Raw genomic sequence first — 16,632 nt, 5'->3', positions numbered from 1 at the left:
GGAAGTTCTACCAGATAAGAGATTTTCATAATATTTTTCATGAATATGAGGTAAGAGTTGTGCGAATATTTGAGTCAGATTTTATTTCTTGACTGTATTTTAAATATATTTTGTAGGGCTTCCCTGGTGGCGCAGTGGTTGAGAGTCCGCCTGCCGATGCAGGGGACACGGGTTCGTGCCCCGGTCCGGGAAGATCCCACATGCCGCGGAGCGGCTGGGCCCGTGAGCCATGGCCGCCGAGCCTGCGCGTCCGGAGCCTGTGCTGCTCCACAACGGGAGAGGCCACGACAGTGAGAGGCCCGCGTACCAAAAAAAAAAAAAAAAAAAAAAAAAAAAAAAATGATAAATATATTTTGTTTGTTTAACAACAAGAACACTCAAATGTGATCCAAAACAAACTTTACATAACAAAAATCACCAGCACATTAACATATGCTGTCAAGTTAGCACACTCATTCAAAATTCAGTTATTCATCATATGTTTGTTGATCTCCAAATTTATGCCACCCCTGTGCTAGGTGGTAGTTGAATTAGCAGTCATGGTCCATATCCTTAAAAGGTTTCAGTCCACAGGTGAGGCAGATATTAAAAATGAACAGACACATAAAATCCATAATTGCAAACTGTGATAAGTTCTGAGAGTGAAAAACCGGGAATAGTTAGAGTAATGAGTGAGAGCTTTATTTAGTAAGTGGTGGGGCTGGCTAGGAAAGGGCTTTCTGAGTAGGTGCTGTGTAAGCCTAAGAGTGAAGAATGAGTGGGGGGTCAATGGCAGGTCAGGTCGATGTAGAGCAAAGAGTTGTGCTGAATATCTTTTGTTTGCCCCTCCAGATCCACTCTCCTCCTTTCTCTACCTTTCTCTTTGCTCTGGGTGGCTGACCTGAATGGACTACCACAGGTAGTTGAACTTCAGTTGTTCTCAACTGGGGAGTGATTTTGATCCCCAGGGGACATGTGACAGTGTCTGGAGACATTTTCAGTTGTCACAGTATCTAATGGAACACCACTAAAGACCCTACGATGCACAAGACAGCCCTGCCTCCCCACACAGAATTACTGGCCAGAAATGATGTCAATAGTGCCACGGTAGAGAAACCCGGTGGAGGGAGGAAAGCAATGTCAGGGATTTTATCCCTCTGGCTCTTTACCTGTAGAGTTACCTTCAGGTGGCTGTATCTCTTGCCTGAAGGTGCCTGCTCCTTATGAAATGGAGACTCTGCTTGATTCTCTTCTTATCACTGAGTCTAGGAGTGCTAAGTACTATCCCCTGTGGTTCCTGTATACCTACATCTTTGTAAATAATCCCTTTGTAAGTAAATCCACTTTGAATTATCCTTTTCAAATGTGTCATCTATTTCCTGTTGGAACCCGAAGACTATTCCCAATAGAAGAGATAACCTGTGTGAGGACTTCATGAGACAGAGTCATGGGAGAGAGATGCTTCTGTTAGGGATGCTGCATAAGGCAGAAAGGAAGGACACAAATACACTGACTTTTCCTTTTATTCCACCACCCAGTCTCCTGTAGTGTCTCCCATTGGCTGAACCCAATCAGAAGACAGCTAACAAGTGTGTTTGGGAAATGCAGACTACAGGAGTCACTGAAGGACAAGGAATGGATCCAAGGGCAAATACAAATAGGCTTGCACAGAGACAGTAGCCTTAGAACAAGAACATTAGGAGGTTGCTGCTGTGGCCCACTAGGAGCCTGATGGTGGCCTGGATTGGGATGATGAACTAGGGTGATGGAGTAGACAGAGAGAAGGGAATACAACTTCTCCCACTATCTTTGGACATGCTCAGGGAACACAAATTTAAATGCTATAGGACCCAGGTGGGGATTGAGTGTGTATGTGTGTGTGTGTGTGTTTGTGTGTAAGCCCATCTGGAAAGAGCAAACCATCTAAAGTAGTCATAGGTAGGAATATGGCCCCAGTATTTCCAGATCCTCAGAGATTTCAAAAGAAACCAAAAATCCAGATTTTTAAGTAAAATCTTTCAATTTTTAAACAATGGCAATTAATTAAAAAACACATGCTATGAACTAAACTGGACTCTGGCGTCTAGAATGATGAGTTTACAACCTCTAACTTCCATAAGCTAATTGTAAATGAGATATAGGATAAAGTTTCTAGCTCTGCTTTGATCTCTACTCTCTATTTCTATTTTTTTTTAAACTCAGGATCTATGAGTCAGTTCCATCAAAGAAATGTATTTTCCAACAAAAAAAATTATAGAACCAAATTTCATGCTGATATTGACTGGTCTGCAACTGTCTTTCCGTAGGTCAGGACTGAAAATGTTTGGTTCATCAAAAAAGCCACATTGTGCTTATTGATCACTTTTACTATAAACAAATGGTACAAATTTAAATCTGCATAATGTAGTAATAATGAATTAAACATGGCTTTATGGATTTTATACAGTGGGCTCTGTGTGAGATTTTTCTGAGGAAAAGAAAAAAGGGTTTCATTAAAAAAATTGAAAACAAGTAGACTAGATAAATGCACTAAGGTTTGCGATTGGAAAACAGATAAGTGGAAGGCCTGAAGCTCAGGACTAAAATAGAAAAATCAATCTGTCAGTGGCAGTCCTTAAGTATCATTGACCTGTTCTCTTTGTTAAAACTGGGGCTAACACATAGTTTAGGGCTAAATTACTCCAAGCAAAGTCAACATATAGGACATATATACACTAATATGTATAAAACTGATAACTAATAAGAACCTGCTGTATAAAAAAATAAATAAAATAGAATTCAAAACTTCAAAAAACAACCACAAAAGAAGTCAACAAATAATTGTGACATGCTGTCTCTAGAGATGTGTTGATGCCAGGGAAATCAGACCTGCATAGAGGAGTGGGAAATATAAAATTGGAGACTCTAAGCCAACACGTAATAGACCTTGACCAAACCACACTTTAACAGAAAAATTAAAAGAAACCAAACAACAACAACCCAAAAGCTCCCATCCCTAACCAATCAAATTGTTATCATGTTTTAGGGTTCCTCTTTAACTGTTATTGCAAAATGGTTTTTACAATATGGTAATGCTGGTAGCAGAGTTGTGAAACACGTTGTTAGAGATTTAGGTTTCATCCCTTTCAGACTTTAAAGTAGTAAAGTGTCCATTAGCCTGGGTCTTAGGAAAATACTTTGGGCACTAGGATAAACTCCCAATTCCTTAAATAAGCTATCTGTCCCCTGCTTTTCCACTGAACCTCAATTCTCACCACACAAACATTGCGCTCTTGTGCCCCTGAGCTCTTGTGCTCCAACAGTACTTAAGTACTCTCTGTTGTCTGACACCACCATCCTGTACCATGCTACCCTGGGCATGTTTATGTTGCCTTTTTTTTTTTTAAACATCTTTATTGGAGTATAATTGCTTTACCATGGTGTGTTAGTTTCCACTTTATAACAAAGTGAGTCAGCTACACATATACATATATCCCCATATCTCCTCCCTCTTTCGTCTGCCTTCCACCATCCCTATCCCACCCGTCTGGTTGGTCACAAAGCACTGAGCTGATCTCTCCGTGCGATGCAGCTGTTTCCCACTAGCTATCTATTTTACATTTGGTAGTGTATATATGTCAATGCTACTCTCTCACTTTGTCCCAGCTTACCCTTCCCCCTCCCCATGTCCTCAAGTCCATTCTCTACATCTGTGTCTTTATTCCTGTCCTGCCCCTAGGTTCATTAGAACCATGTTTTTTTCCCTTAGATTCCATATATATGTGTTAGCATATGGTATTTGATTTTCTCTTTCTGAATTACTTCACTCTGTATGACAGACTCCAGGTCCATCCACCTCACTACAAATAACTCAATTTCGTTTCCTTTTATGGCTGAGTAATATTCCATTGTATACATGTGCCACATCTTCTTTATCCATTCATCTGTCAATGGACACTTAGGTTGCTTCCATGTCCTGGCTATTGTAAATAGAGCTGCAATGAACATTGCAGTACATGACTCTTTTTGAATTATGGTTTTCTCAGGGTATATGCCCAGTGGGATTGCTGGGTCGTATGGTAGTTCTATTTTTAGTTTTTTAAGGAACCTCCACACTGTTATCCCTAGTGGCTGTATCAATGTACATTCCCACCAACAGTGCAAGAGGGTTCCCTTTTCTCCACACCCTCTCCAGGATTTATTTTTTCTAGATTTTTTGATGATGGCCATTCTGACTGGTGTGAGGTGATACCTCATTGTAGTTTTGATTTGCATTTCTCTAATGATTAGTGATGTAGAGCATACTTTCATGTGTTTGTTGGCAATCTGTATATCTTCTTTGGAGAAATGTCTGTTTAGGTCTTCTGCCCATTTTTGGATTGGGCTGTTTGTTTTTTTGATATTGAGCTGCATGAGCTGCTTTTCTATTTTGGAGACTAATCCTTTGTCAGTTGCTTCATTTGCAAATATTTTCTCCCATTCTGAGGGTTGTCTTTTTGTCTTGCTTATGGTATCCTTTGCTGTGCAAAAGCTTTTAAGTTTCATTAGGTCCCATTTGTTTATTTTTGTTTTTATTTCCATTTCTCTTGAAGGTGGGTCAAAAAGGATCTTGCTGTGATTTATGTCATAGTGTGTTCTGCCTATGTTTTCCTCTAAGAGTTTTACAGTGTCTGGCCTTACATTGAGGTCTTTAATCCATTTTAAGTTAATTTTTGTGTATTTTGTTAGGGAGTCTTCTAATTTCATACTTTGACATGTAGCTGCCCAGTTTTGCAGCACCACTTATTGAAGAGGCTGTCTTTTCTCCATTGTATATTCTTGCCTCCTTTATCAAAAATAAGGTTGCCATATGTGTGTGGGTTTTCTCTGGGCTTTCTATCCTGTTCCATTGATCTATATTTCTGTTTTTCTGCAGTACCATACTGTCTTGATTACTGTAGCTTTGTAGTATAGTCTGAAGTCAGGGAGCCTGATTCGTTTCTCTTTCTCAAGATTGCTTTGGCTATTTGGGGTCTTTTCTGTTACCATACAAGTTGTGAAATTTTTTGTTCTAATTCTGTAGAAAACGCCATTGGTAATTTGATTGGGGTGCACTGAATCTGTAGATTGCTTTGGGTAGTAGAGTCATTTTCACAATGTTGATTCTTCCAATCCAAGAACATGTTATATCTCTCCATCTGTCTGTATCATCTTTAATTTCTTTCATCAGTGCCTTATAGTTTTCTACATTCAAGTCTTTTGTCTCCTTAGGTAGGTTTATTCCTAGATATATTTTTCTTTTTGTTGCAGTGGTAAATGGGAGTGTTTCCTTAATTTCTCTTTCAGATTTTTCATCATTAGTGTATAGGAATGTAAGAGATTTCTGTGCATTAGTTTTGTATCCTGCTACTTTACCTAATTCATTGATTAACTCTAGTAGTTTTCTGGTGACATCTTTAGAATTCTCTATGTATAGTATCATGTCATCTGCAAACAGTGACAATTTTACTTCTTCTTTTCTGATTTAGATTCCTTTTATTTCTTTTCCTTCTCTGATTGCTGTTGCTAAAACTTCCAAAACTATGTTGAATAATAGTGGTGAGAGTGTTCATCCTTGTCTTGTTCCTGATTTTAGAGAAATGGTTTCAGTTTTTCACCACTGAGAACGATGTTGGCTGTGGGTTTGTCATATGTGGCCTTTATTATGTTGAGGTAGCTTCCCTCTATGCCTACTTTCTGTTGAGTTTTTTTTTTCATAAATGGGTGTTGAATTTTGTCAAAAGCTTTTTCTGCATCTTTGAGGTGATCATAGGTTTTTTGTTTGTTTGTTTTGTTTTTTGTGGTACGTGGGCCTCTCACTGTTGTGGCCTCTCCTGTTGCGGGGCACAGGGTCTGGACGCACAGGCTCAGCAGCCATGGCTCATGGGCCCAGCTGCACCGTGGCATGTGGGATCCTCCTGGACCGGGGCACAAACCCATGTCCCCTGCATCAGCAGGCGGACTCTCAACCACTGTGCCATCAGGGAAGCCCTGTTTTTTTTTAAGCATCTTTTTTGGAGTATAATTGCTTAACAATGGTGTGTTAGTTTCTGCTTTATAACAAAGTGAATCAGTTATACATGTACATATGTCCCCATATCTCTTCCTTCTTGCGATCATATGGTTTTTATCCTCAGTTTGTTAATATGGTGTATCACATTGATTGATTTGCATATATTGAAGAATCCTTGCATTTCTGGGATAAACCCCACTTGATCATGATGTATGATGCCTTTAATGTGCTGTTGGATTCTGTTTGCTAATATTTTGTTGAAGACTTTTTCATCTATGTTCATCAGTGATGTTGGCCTGTAGTTTTCTTTTTCTTGTGACATTTGTATCTGGTTTTGGTATCAGGGTGATGGTGGCTTTGTAGAATGAGTTTGGGAGTGTTCTTCTCTCTGCTATATATATATATATATATATATATATATTTTTTTTTTTTTTTTTTTTTTTTTTTTTTTGCGGTACACGGGCCTCTCACTGTTGTGGCCTCTCGTGTTTTGGAGCACAGGCTCTGGAGGCACTGGCTGAGCGGCCATGGCTCATGGGCCTAGCCGCTCTGTGGCCTGTGGGATGTTCCCGGACTAGGGCACGAACCCGTGTCCTCTGCATCGGCAGGCGGACTCTCAACCACTGTGCCACCAGGGAAGCCCCCTCTGCTATATTTTGTAAGAGTTTGAGAAGGATAGTGTTAACTCTTCTCTAAATGTTTGATACAATTTGCCTGTGAAGCCATTTGGTCTTGGGATTTTGTTTGTTGGAAGATTTTTAATCACGTTCAATTTCTGTGCTTGTGATTGGTCTGTTTACATTTTCTGCTTCTTCCTGGTTCAGTTTTGGAAGGTTGTCCTTTTCTAAGAATTTGTCCATTTCTTTCAGGTTGTCCATTTTATTGGCATATAGTTGCTTGTAGTAATTGCTCATGATCCTTTGTATTTCTGTGGGGTCAGTTGTTACTTCTTCTTTTTCATTTCTAATTCTGTTGATTTGAGTCTTCTCCCTCTTTTTCTTTATGAGTCTGGCTAGTGGTTTATCAATTTTGTTAATCTTCTCAAAGGACCAGCTTTCAGTTTTATTGATCTTTGCTATTGTTTCCTTCATTTTTTTCATTTACTTCTGATCTGATCTTTATGATTTCTTTCCTTCTGCTAACTTTGGCTTTTTTTTTTTTTTTCTCTTTTAGGTGTAATGTTAGGTTGTTTGAGATTTTTCTCGTTTCTTGTGGTAGTATTGTATTTGCTATGAACTTCTCTCTTAGAACTGCTTTTGCTGCATCCCAAAGGTTTTGGGTTGCCGTGTTTTCATTGTCATTTGTTTCTAGGTTTTTTTTGATTTCCTGTTGATTTCTTCAGTGATCTCTTGGTTATTTAGCAGTGTACTGTTTAGCCTCCATGTGTTTGTAATTTTTACAGATTTTTTTCTTGTAATTGATATCTAGTCTCATAGCGTTGTGGTCAGAAAAGATACTTCATACGATTTCAATTTTCTTAAATTTACCATGGCTTGATTTGTAACACAAGATATGATCTATCCTGGAGAATGTTCCATGAGCACTTGAGAAGAAAGTGTATTCTGTTGTTTTTGCATGGAATATCCTATAAATATCAATTAAGTCCATCTTGTTTAATTTATCATTTCAATCTGTGTTTCCTTATTTATTTTCAATTTGGATGATTTGTCCATAGGTGAAAGTGGGTGTAAAAGTCCTATACTATGATTGTGTTACTGTTGACTTCCCCTTTTATGCCTTTTAGCATTTGCCTTATGTATTGAGGTGCTCCTGTATTTGGTGCATAAATATTTACAATTGTTATTTCTTCATCTTGGGTTGATCCTTTGATCATTATGTAGTGTCCTTTGTCTCTTGTGATAGTCTTTATTTTAAAGTTTATTTTGTCTGATATGAGAATGGCTACTCCAGTTTTCTTTTGATTTCCATTTACATGGACTATCTTTTTCCATCCCCTCACTTTCAGTCTGTATGTGTCCCTAGGTCTGAAGTGGGTCTCTTGTAGACAGCATATATATGGGTCTTGTTTTTGTATCCATTCAGCTAGTCTATACATTTTGGTTGGAGAATTTAATCCATTTAAATTTAAGGTAATTATTGGTACGTATGTTCCTATCACCATTTTTTTAATTGCTTTGGATTTGTTTTTGTAGGTGTTTTCCTTCTTTTGTATTTCCTGCCTAGAGAAGTTCCTTTAGCATTTGCTGTAAATCTGGCTTGGTGGTGCTGTATTGTCTTAGCTTTTGCTTGTCTGTAAAGGTCTTAATTTCTCTGTCAAATCTGAATGAGATATTTTGGGGTATAGTAATCTTGGTTGTAGGTTTTTATCCTTCATCACTTTAAATATGTCCTGCCACCTCCCTTCTCCTTGCAGAGTTTCTGCTGAAAGATCAGCTGTTAACCTTATTGGGATTCCCTTTTGTGTTATTTGTTACTTTTCCCTTGCTGCTTTTAAAATTTCTTGTTTGTATTTAATTTTTGATAGTTTGATTAATATGTTTGTTGGCATGTTTCTCCTTGGATTTATCCTGTATGGGAATCTCTGCACTTCCTGGACTTGACTGACTACTTCTTTTCCCAAGTTAGGAATGTTTTCAAATATAATCTCTTCAAATATTTTCCCAGTTCTTTCTTTTTCTCTTCTTCTTATGGGACGCCTATAATTCAAATGTTGGTGCATTTAATATTGTCCCAGAGGTCTCTGAGACTGTCCTCAATTCTTTTCATTCTGTTTTCTTTATTCTGCTCTGTGGTAGTTATTTCCACTATTTTATCTCCCAGGTTACTTATCTGTTCTTCTGCCTCAGTTATTCTGCTATTGATTCCTTCTAGAAAATTTTAAATTTCATGTATTGTGTTGTTCATCATTGTTCGTTTGCTCTTTAGTTCTTCTAGGTCCTTCTTAAACATTTCTTGTATTATCTCCATTCCATTTCCAAGATGTTGGATCATCTTCACTATTATCACTGTGAATTCTTTCAGGTAGACTGCCTATTTCCTCTTCATTAGTTTGGTTGGGTGGATTTTTACCTTGCTCCTTCATCTGCTGCATATTTCTCTGTTTTCTCATTTTGCTTAACTTACTGTGTTTGGGGTCTCCTTTTCATAGGCTGTAGCTTCGTAATTCCTGTTATTTTTGGTGTCTGCCCCCAGTTGGTAAGGTTGTTTCAGTGAGTTGTGTAGACTTCCTGGTGGAGGGGACTGGTACCTGTGTTCTGGTGGGTGGGTCTGGATCTTGTCCTTCTGGTGGTCAGGGCTGCATCAGTGGTGTGTTTTGGGTTGTCTGTGCACTTAGTATGATTTTTGGCAGCCTCTCTGCTAATGGGTGGGGTTGTGTTCCTGTCTTGCTAGTTATTTGTCATGGGGTGTCCAGCCGTGGACCTTGCTGGCCATTGGGTGGAGCTCGGTTTTAGTGTTGACAAAGAGGTCTCTGCAAGAGCTCTCGCTGATTGATATTACGTGGTTCCAGGAGGTCTCTGGTGGTCCAGTGTCCTGAATTCGGCTCTCCCACTTCAGTGGCTCAGGCCTGACACCATGCCAGCACACCAGGACCCTGTCAGCCATATAGCTCAGAAGAAAAGGCAGAGAAAAGAAAGAAAGAAAAAATAATAATAAAATAAAATAATTTAAATTAAAAAAATAAGAAAATAATAAAAAAAGAAAAAGAAAGAGAGCAACCAATAAACAAATCCATCAATTATAACAAGCACTAAAATCTATAGTAAGATAAACATAAAAATCAGAAATAAGTCAGTTGCAGACAGCAAACCCCATGTCTACAGTTGCTCCCAAAGTCCACTGCCTCAATTTTGGGTTGATTCATTATATATTCAGGTATTCCACAGATGCAGGGTACCTCAAGTTCATTGTGAGAATTTAATCCACTCTTCCTGAGGCTGCACAAAGAAATTTCTCTTTCTCTTCTTTGTTCATACAGCTCCTGGGATTCAGTGTTGGTTTTGGCCTGTCCTCTGTGTGTAGGTTACCCTCAGGCTTCCAGGTACATGGGGATTTTCTTGCCTTTTGGGCAGTCTGAGATCTTCTGCCAGCGTTCAGTAGGTGTTCTGTAGGAGTGGTTCCACATGTAGATGTATTTTTGATGTGTTTTGATGTATTTGTGGGGAGGAAGGTGATCTCCACATCTTACTCTTCCACCATCTTGAAGGTCTACCTCTGTTGCCTCTTTTTTATGGAAAGTTCTTTTAAGCCTACATTTACTTGTTACTTACTCCATGAAGACTTTCCTCACCTGTAAGGTAGAACTGACTGTTTTCTCCTTTTAATTCATGGAATATGCTTATGTTATTCTCATGCCTAAAAGCTTCTTGAGGGCTGGGTCCATGACAGATTTATATGTATCTCTCTGGTGCCTATTCCAGTCCCAGGTACAAAAGAAGTGCCAAATAGATGTTTAGCGACTGAATGATATCTTCTTTTTGTAGCATTTTCAAGGATGTCAGAGCAAATGTGTAAGATTGTTGCCCTCAGTAATTCACCAAATATTTATCTAGTGTACCTACTATGTGTCAGGCATTGTTCTGGATGCTGAGGCTATACCAGTAAACAAAACATTGTCCCCATCCTCATACATTTTAGAGGGGAAGACAGAAAATGAACACATAAACATTTACTATATCAGGAAGGGGTAACTGCTGTAAAGAAAAGCACAGCCACCAGATAAGGGATAGAGGTGATGTGGGTGGCTATTTTAGAGAAGCTTGTCAAAAAGTCCTCCTAGAAGCCCTTTCCATGAGTTCTGAATGAATTGAGGTACAGATAATGCACATATTAAGGAAGAGAGTTTTAGAGAGGAGCAACAAGTATGAAAGCCATGAGGTGGAAGCATTCTTGACTTTTTTGAAAAACAGCAAAGAGACCAGTGCTGGCTGGAGGGAGAAAGGAGCTAAGGAGAGAAGGGCAGAGAATAAAGTCAGTGAGGGAGCCAGTAGTCAGAGCCTGGTAGGTCACTATAAGGAATTTGCATTTTATTCTCAGTGTGGTGGAAGCAATTGTGTGTTTTGCATGGGGAAGAGACATGGTATAATTGATCACTGTGGTTGCTCTGGGGAGAATAGACTGTACAGGAGCAGGAAGAGAAGCTGGAAGATTGTTTAGTTTTGCTAGGGCTGCTGTAGAAAAATACCACAAATTGAGTGGCTTAAGTGATAGAAATTTATTGTCTCATGGTTTTGGAGTCCAAAATCAAGGTGCTGGCAGGACTGGTTCCTTCTCAGGTTGTGAGGAAAGAGTCTACTTCAGACCTCTCTCCTTGGCTTGTAGATAGCCATATTTTCCCGGGGCCATTTCACATCATCTTCCTTCTAAAAGTGAGCAGAATCCTGAGCACGTCCCCCACCCCAAGTACAAAGACCCTTCCATGTCCCTTGTTTCTTGTTAACAGAAAAGCTGTAGTCTCCCAGGCCTCCCTGAGTCACAAAAGAGCAGGCTCAAGCAGCTAATGATTAGGACAATAATGTCTGATGTATATTCCTGAGTTGTTTTATAGATACTGTAACTGCCACCAGAGGGAAAAAGCTAAATGCATGATGACCAGACTGCAGCCATAACATAAACTCCTCCTTCTTGAACAATACTGAGTCTATGGCTGGCATAGTTCCAGGAACTGAATTTTTGTTGGGTTTTACAAGTGTTTACTTAGCTTTGGCCTCAATTTCATGATGCCTCCATTTCCAACTGGAAAAATCAGGATACTCTTATGTTATTCATGTAGATAAAATAATGTCTTATTTAGGGGTGCTATGTGTGTGTTTTTTGATATTATGGAATATATTTTAACCAGATTTTGAGTTGGGAGTAAAAAAGATAAATATATTCTGTAATACTACCTGACTAGATCCAAAGATAAGTCTTGAGGCTATCTAAGGAGGAAAGAAAGGGAATAATTTCCTTTATTGTGTAATCTTTTCCTTTATTTTAAATGATTACTGGAGTTCGAGTTGGCAAATCTCAATTCTTTCTACCAAATGAGTGTGATTAGTTGCATCAGTAGAATGGGATAATGCCCAGAATAGAATAAGTGTGAAAGGCCATAGCACAATGCTTGGCACACTGAAGATATTATTTTGTGTTAAACTGTTGTGAGACTGAGGGAAGTAATTTGTACTTCTATCCACTGTGTTAGATTGACAATAAGTTCACAGAATTCATTACAGAAAATTGTGAGAGGTTCACACAGAAGGTAAGGAGATGCTTAACACGATGGATTGAGAGAGTATTTTCTACTGGACTGTTATATTTCTAGCAAATTTAATCTAGTTTCCTCTGAATTTTTATATGTTTTGTAACTCAGACTTCATTTGTGATGTATCTCTCCCAAATTCATCACTAGAAGCTGTTGCAGTCTCTTGGTGTTATTTGTGACGGTGAGTCACCTGGCCCATTTCTGTGTTTAAAGTATTCCTATTTGTGTTACATATATCTTTAGTCAGTGGTCTCTTCATTACTTTAAGCTAGTTCCTTCTCTACATTCCTAGAAATTTCCCACAAACTATATTACTGACCATGGTATGTGTGTGTGTTCTGTGTATGTGTGTTTATATGTGTGTGTTGTGTGTATGTGTTGTGTGTATGTGTGTGTTGTGTGTGTTGTATGTGTGCGTGCATGCATGTGTGTTGTGTGTATGTGTTGTGTGTATGTGTGTGTAAAGGAAAACTTACTTCTATTTTCCTCTACTCATACTCACAACACTTTATGAGTCACTGGTGTAACTCTGTGACCCTGACCAGTGTGGCACTGGTATCACTTCTGATAACGTGTGGATTTTTCCCTCAGATAAGCAATTCTCTGACACCAGCCTGCAATTCAGTTTGATTCTGACACTAACTGGAGATAGTGCAGAGCCCACTGATTAGGGCTAAGTCCCACAAGACTGCCCTCCACTTCAGCTACCAATCACAAGTAGTAGGTCCCCAGGTTACCCACAACTTCCGTCCAACTTGGCTACAAATCAGAGGTTTCCAAGACCCTCTCCTTGGATTCAGTCGTTTGCTAGAACAACTCACAGAATTCGAGGGAAACATTTATGCTCATCAGTAAGTGGAAGCTCTCTGAATTCCATACTTCTGGGATTTTTTATGGAGCTTCATCACATAGGCATGATTAGCTTAATCTCCAGCTCCTCTCCCCTTCCCTGGGTATGGGGGGATGGGGCTGATAGTTCCGAACTTCTAATTATGGCTCAATCTTTCTGGTGACCAGCCCCCATCCCAAAACTATCCAGGAGCCCAGTAAGAGTTTCCTCATTAGAACAAAAGATGCTCTCTCCTAACACCCAGGAATTACAAGGGATTTAGGAGCCCTGTGTCAGGATCCAGGGTCAAAGACCAAATATTAGAACAACAGATGCTCCTAGCGCTCTTATCACTTAGGAAATTATAAGAATGTTAGAAGCTCTGTGCCAGGAATAGGATGGGAGATGGGGGAGAGGCAGAGAACAATATATATATCTTCTTTTATTTCAGTGTGCATTTCTAAGGCTTCCCTGATCACCCCAGCTAAGACGTCTCCTTTTTCCAAACTTTCATTGGTTTATTCCCACTGCTCTAATGATTTAGCAATGAAAAAACCTTGCTGTATGATTATTCAAATCCATGCCTAGTAAAACACTCAGCTCCTTGAAAGAGCAGAAGCGATATCTGAACAAGTTTTGCCTTTACCATGTAGAGTAGACGCTCAGTGACTGTTTACTGATTGCATGAATACTTGTTTGTCTTTGTGTGTGTGTATACATGCATTCATAACACCATGGCACTTCATTTCTATAAATGGTGTCTTCAATCAAAGTGTACAGCTGTGTTTGAGAGACTCCTGCCGGTATGTTTTCTACACTGTATACAGGAAATGGGTTTTCAGTTTAGGAACAGTAGCTATTTGAAGAGATTGAAGTTTTGTCTCTTAGGTTCGCACTTGGCCTAAAATCTTTGCTGAAAAAAGAGCAGTCATGTTCCTTACAGAGGAGCACCAGGTGTTCTATTAGCTGCTGCTGTTTCTCAGCAGTTCACAGTCATATAGTTTTTAAAAGCTGTGTTACACTGTTAACACTACACCCTTGAAGGGCTGCTTCTGCCTTCCTTCTTGGGGGTTTCTCTGCCCCTGCTGACAGGTTGTATTGCCCTGACTGCCAGTTTTCCGTATGTTCTACATGAGGCAACAATAACAATAGGACGTGATTAGGGCTCCCAGTTTGAGTGTGTAGTATCCTCATTGGAGGATACTACTTTTTTTTTTTTTTTTTTGCGGTACGCGGGCCTCTCACTGCTGTGGCTTCTCCCTTTGCGGAGCACAGGCTCCGGACGTGCAGGCTCAGCGGCCATGGCTCACGGGCCCAGCCGCTCCGCGGCATGTGGGATCATCCCGGACCGGGGCACGAACCCGTGACCCCTGCATCGGCAGGCGGATTCTCAACCACTGCGCCACCAGGGAAGCCCCGGAGGATACTACTTTTATAATTTAAGCTCACTAGCATTTTCCCCCTTAATCTCTCAATGTAGGAACTTCAGTCAGATATGCATGTATTTAAATTCTGGTGCATCTAGTTATTAGCTGTGTGATCCTGGGCAAATTGACTTAAACTCTAAGTCTTAGTTTTCATGTTTATAAAGTAGGGGTAATAATCCTACCTACCTGATGGGACAGTGGTGAGGCCTGTGGTCATGTAGCATGGGCCCAAGCACACAGTGGAGGATCAATAAATATTAGTGAGATAGTGACCAAGAAATCCTGTGAGTTTGGAGCTGATGTCTGTAAATCTAGCCTAGTGCCTGGGACAGAGTGTGTTCTCGAAAGACAGTAGCTAGTATTACAGCAAAGATGTTTGTGATGATATTGGTGATAACAGTGATAAAAATGATAGCAACTATGACTTTATTATTGCCAAGTAATATTTATTAAATGACTCAAAAAGCCAGAACTGACTTCAGCCATGTATGCTGTTCTCTCTGTCTTATATTTTCATTTATAATATAAATGTGTGGTTTACATCTTTTGCCCCATAGACAATCTGGTTGAAGATTTTCCATTTCTTCTGCTACTTTCCTACTCCCTTCAACTAGGAAGTATTATCTCTTTACTCTCATGCAAACATGACATGTTTTCCCTCACTTTTAAATTCATTCTCCTTAAATCTCCAACTGTCCCAATTCTATCTGTTGCTCAAGAATCATCTTAAGGCTGTCTCTTCCATTATGTTACAGAACTATAATTATCATGTAATCTAGACCCAATATTTTACAGATGAAGAAACTGAAATCTAGAGAGCACCTGCCTGCCCAACATCTTCTGGGTTGTCAGTCATAGTGGAACTAGAACTTAGATCTCCATTTTTATTGGACCGTGCATCTTCTCAACGTATACAGGATCTAAGGTCCATGTTTTCAGCATGGATGCCCATGTTGAGGTCTTCCCTCTCTGAACTAGAGACTTCATTTTTTAATCCTATGCTTAAGGACTTATTAGAGATTTTTCTCTAGTGGGCCAGTCTTGACTCTGCAATAAGATCATGAGCTTTTTTTTAATGTCACCATGTCTTGGCCTTCCTTTTCAAATCTCCAGCACAGTGTTTTGTACTTATATGCTACTCAGTGATTTGCTAACTGAATTGATTTTAATTAAATTGTAAGAATGTCATGCAATTCCAACAGCTGTAGTATTTTTTTTTTTTTTTTTTTTTTTTGCTTAGTTTTCTTGATCTGGTTCTCTATTTCTTGTGAAAGAGTATATCTCTGAATATCTTTTGACCAAGTAGCTGAATTTTCTCTGGGAAATTTCCAGGGAGAAATTTGCTGATGTCCTAAATACTTTCTCAAGTGTAGACTGGCAGGTAGGCTCAAATTCCTTCAAGTTTGTTATTAGTTCCGTAGTGCTGCTTCAACACTGTGGAGTAGCATATGATCAATTGCACCTCCTCATGTGTATCTACTTTAAGAACATTATCAAGCAATAGAAGATGAATGCTTCTGGGGCACTGCACAATGTTCATAGCTTACAAAGTCATACCAGGAAATTTAAATTTAAGTGTGTGTTACATCTTTCTTACTGCAGATGGATTCAGTTGAATGTTGTTTGACTGTCATGTGCCAAGGGTTGAGCCAGGCACTGTCATCATTTAATTTGATTCTCACAAAAATTCTGTGAAGCCAAAGTTATTACACCCATTATGTTGATGCTTAAATTAAGAAATGGAGAGGATATGTGGTCTGTACAAGTCACACAGACAGGAAACAGGATAGCTATTTGAACAATAGATTTAAACAGAATCTGTTGGTGAGTCCAATACTCTTTCCACTATCCAGTATTCCAAATAAGATTTAAAAGTATTTATACTTTGTTTTATAATTTTAAAAATTTCCTGTATATACACAAGACTTTCATTGAATTTATACTATCATCATTGCTATATCTTTGTAAATTTAGATAATTTTCTAAATTGGATTCCTATTTCCCTGTCTCCCTCTTGAATATAACATTCCAATAAAGGTTAAATTGCATGGTTAGGATACACAGAAGTTTTTGGTTAATAATTTGAAAGTCTAGCAGGCATAAGCTATATATACAAGTTAATGCTGATGATTGTTTGGTGTAAAAATATAAGACCAAATATATCATATCCTGGATTATATTATTA

The sequence above is a fragment of the Kogia breviceps genome, chromosome 6 (assembly GCF_026419965.1).
Source record: "Kogia breviceps isolate mKogBre1 chromosome 6, mKogBre1 haplotype 1, whole genome shotgun sequence".
Taxonomy (NCBI): domain Eukaryota; kingdom Metazoa; phylum Chordata; class Mammalia; order Artiodactyla; family Physeteridae; genus Kogia; species Kogia breviceps.
This window is presented reverse-complemented; position numbering follows the sequence as displayed.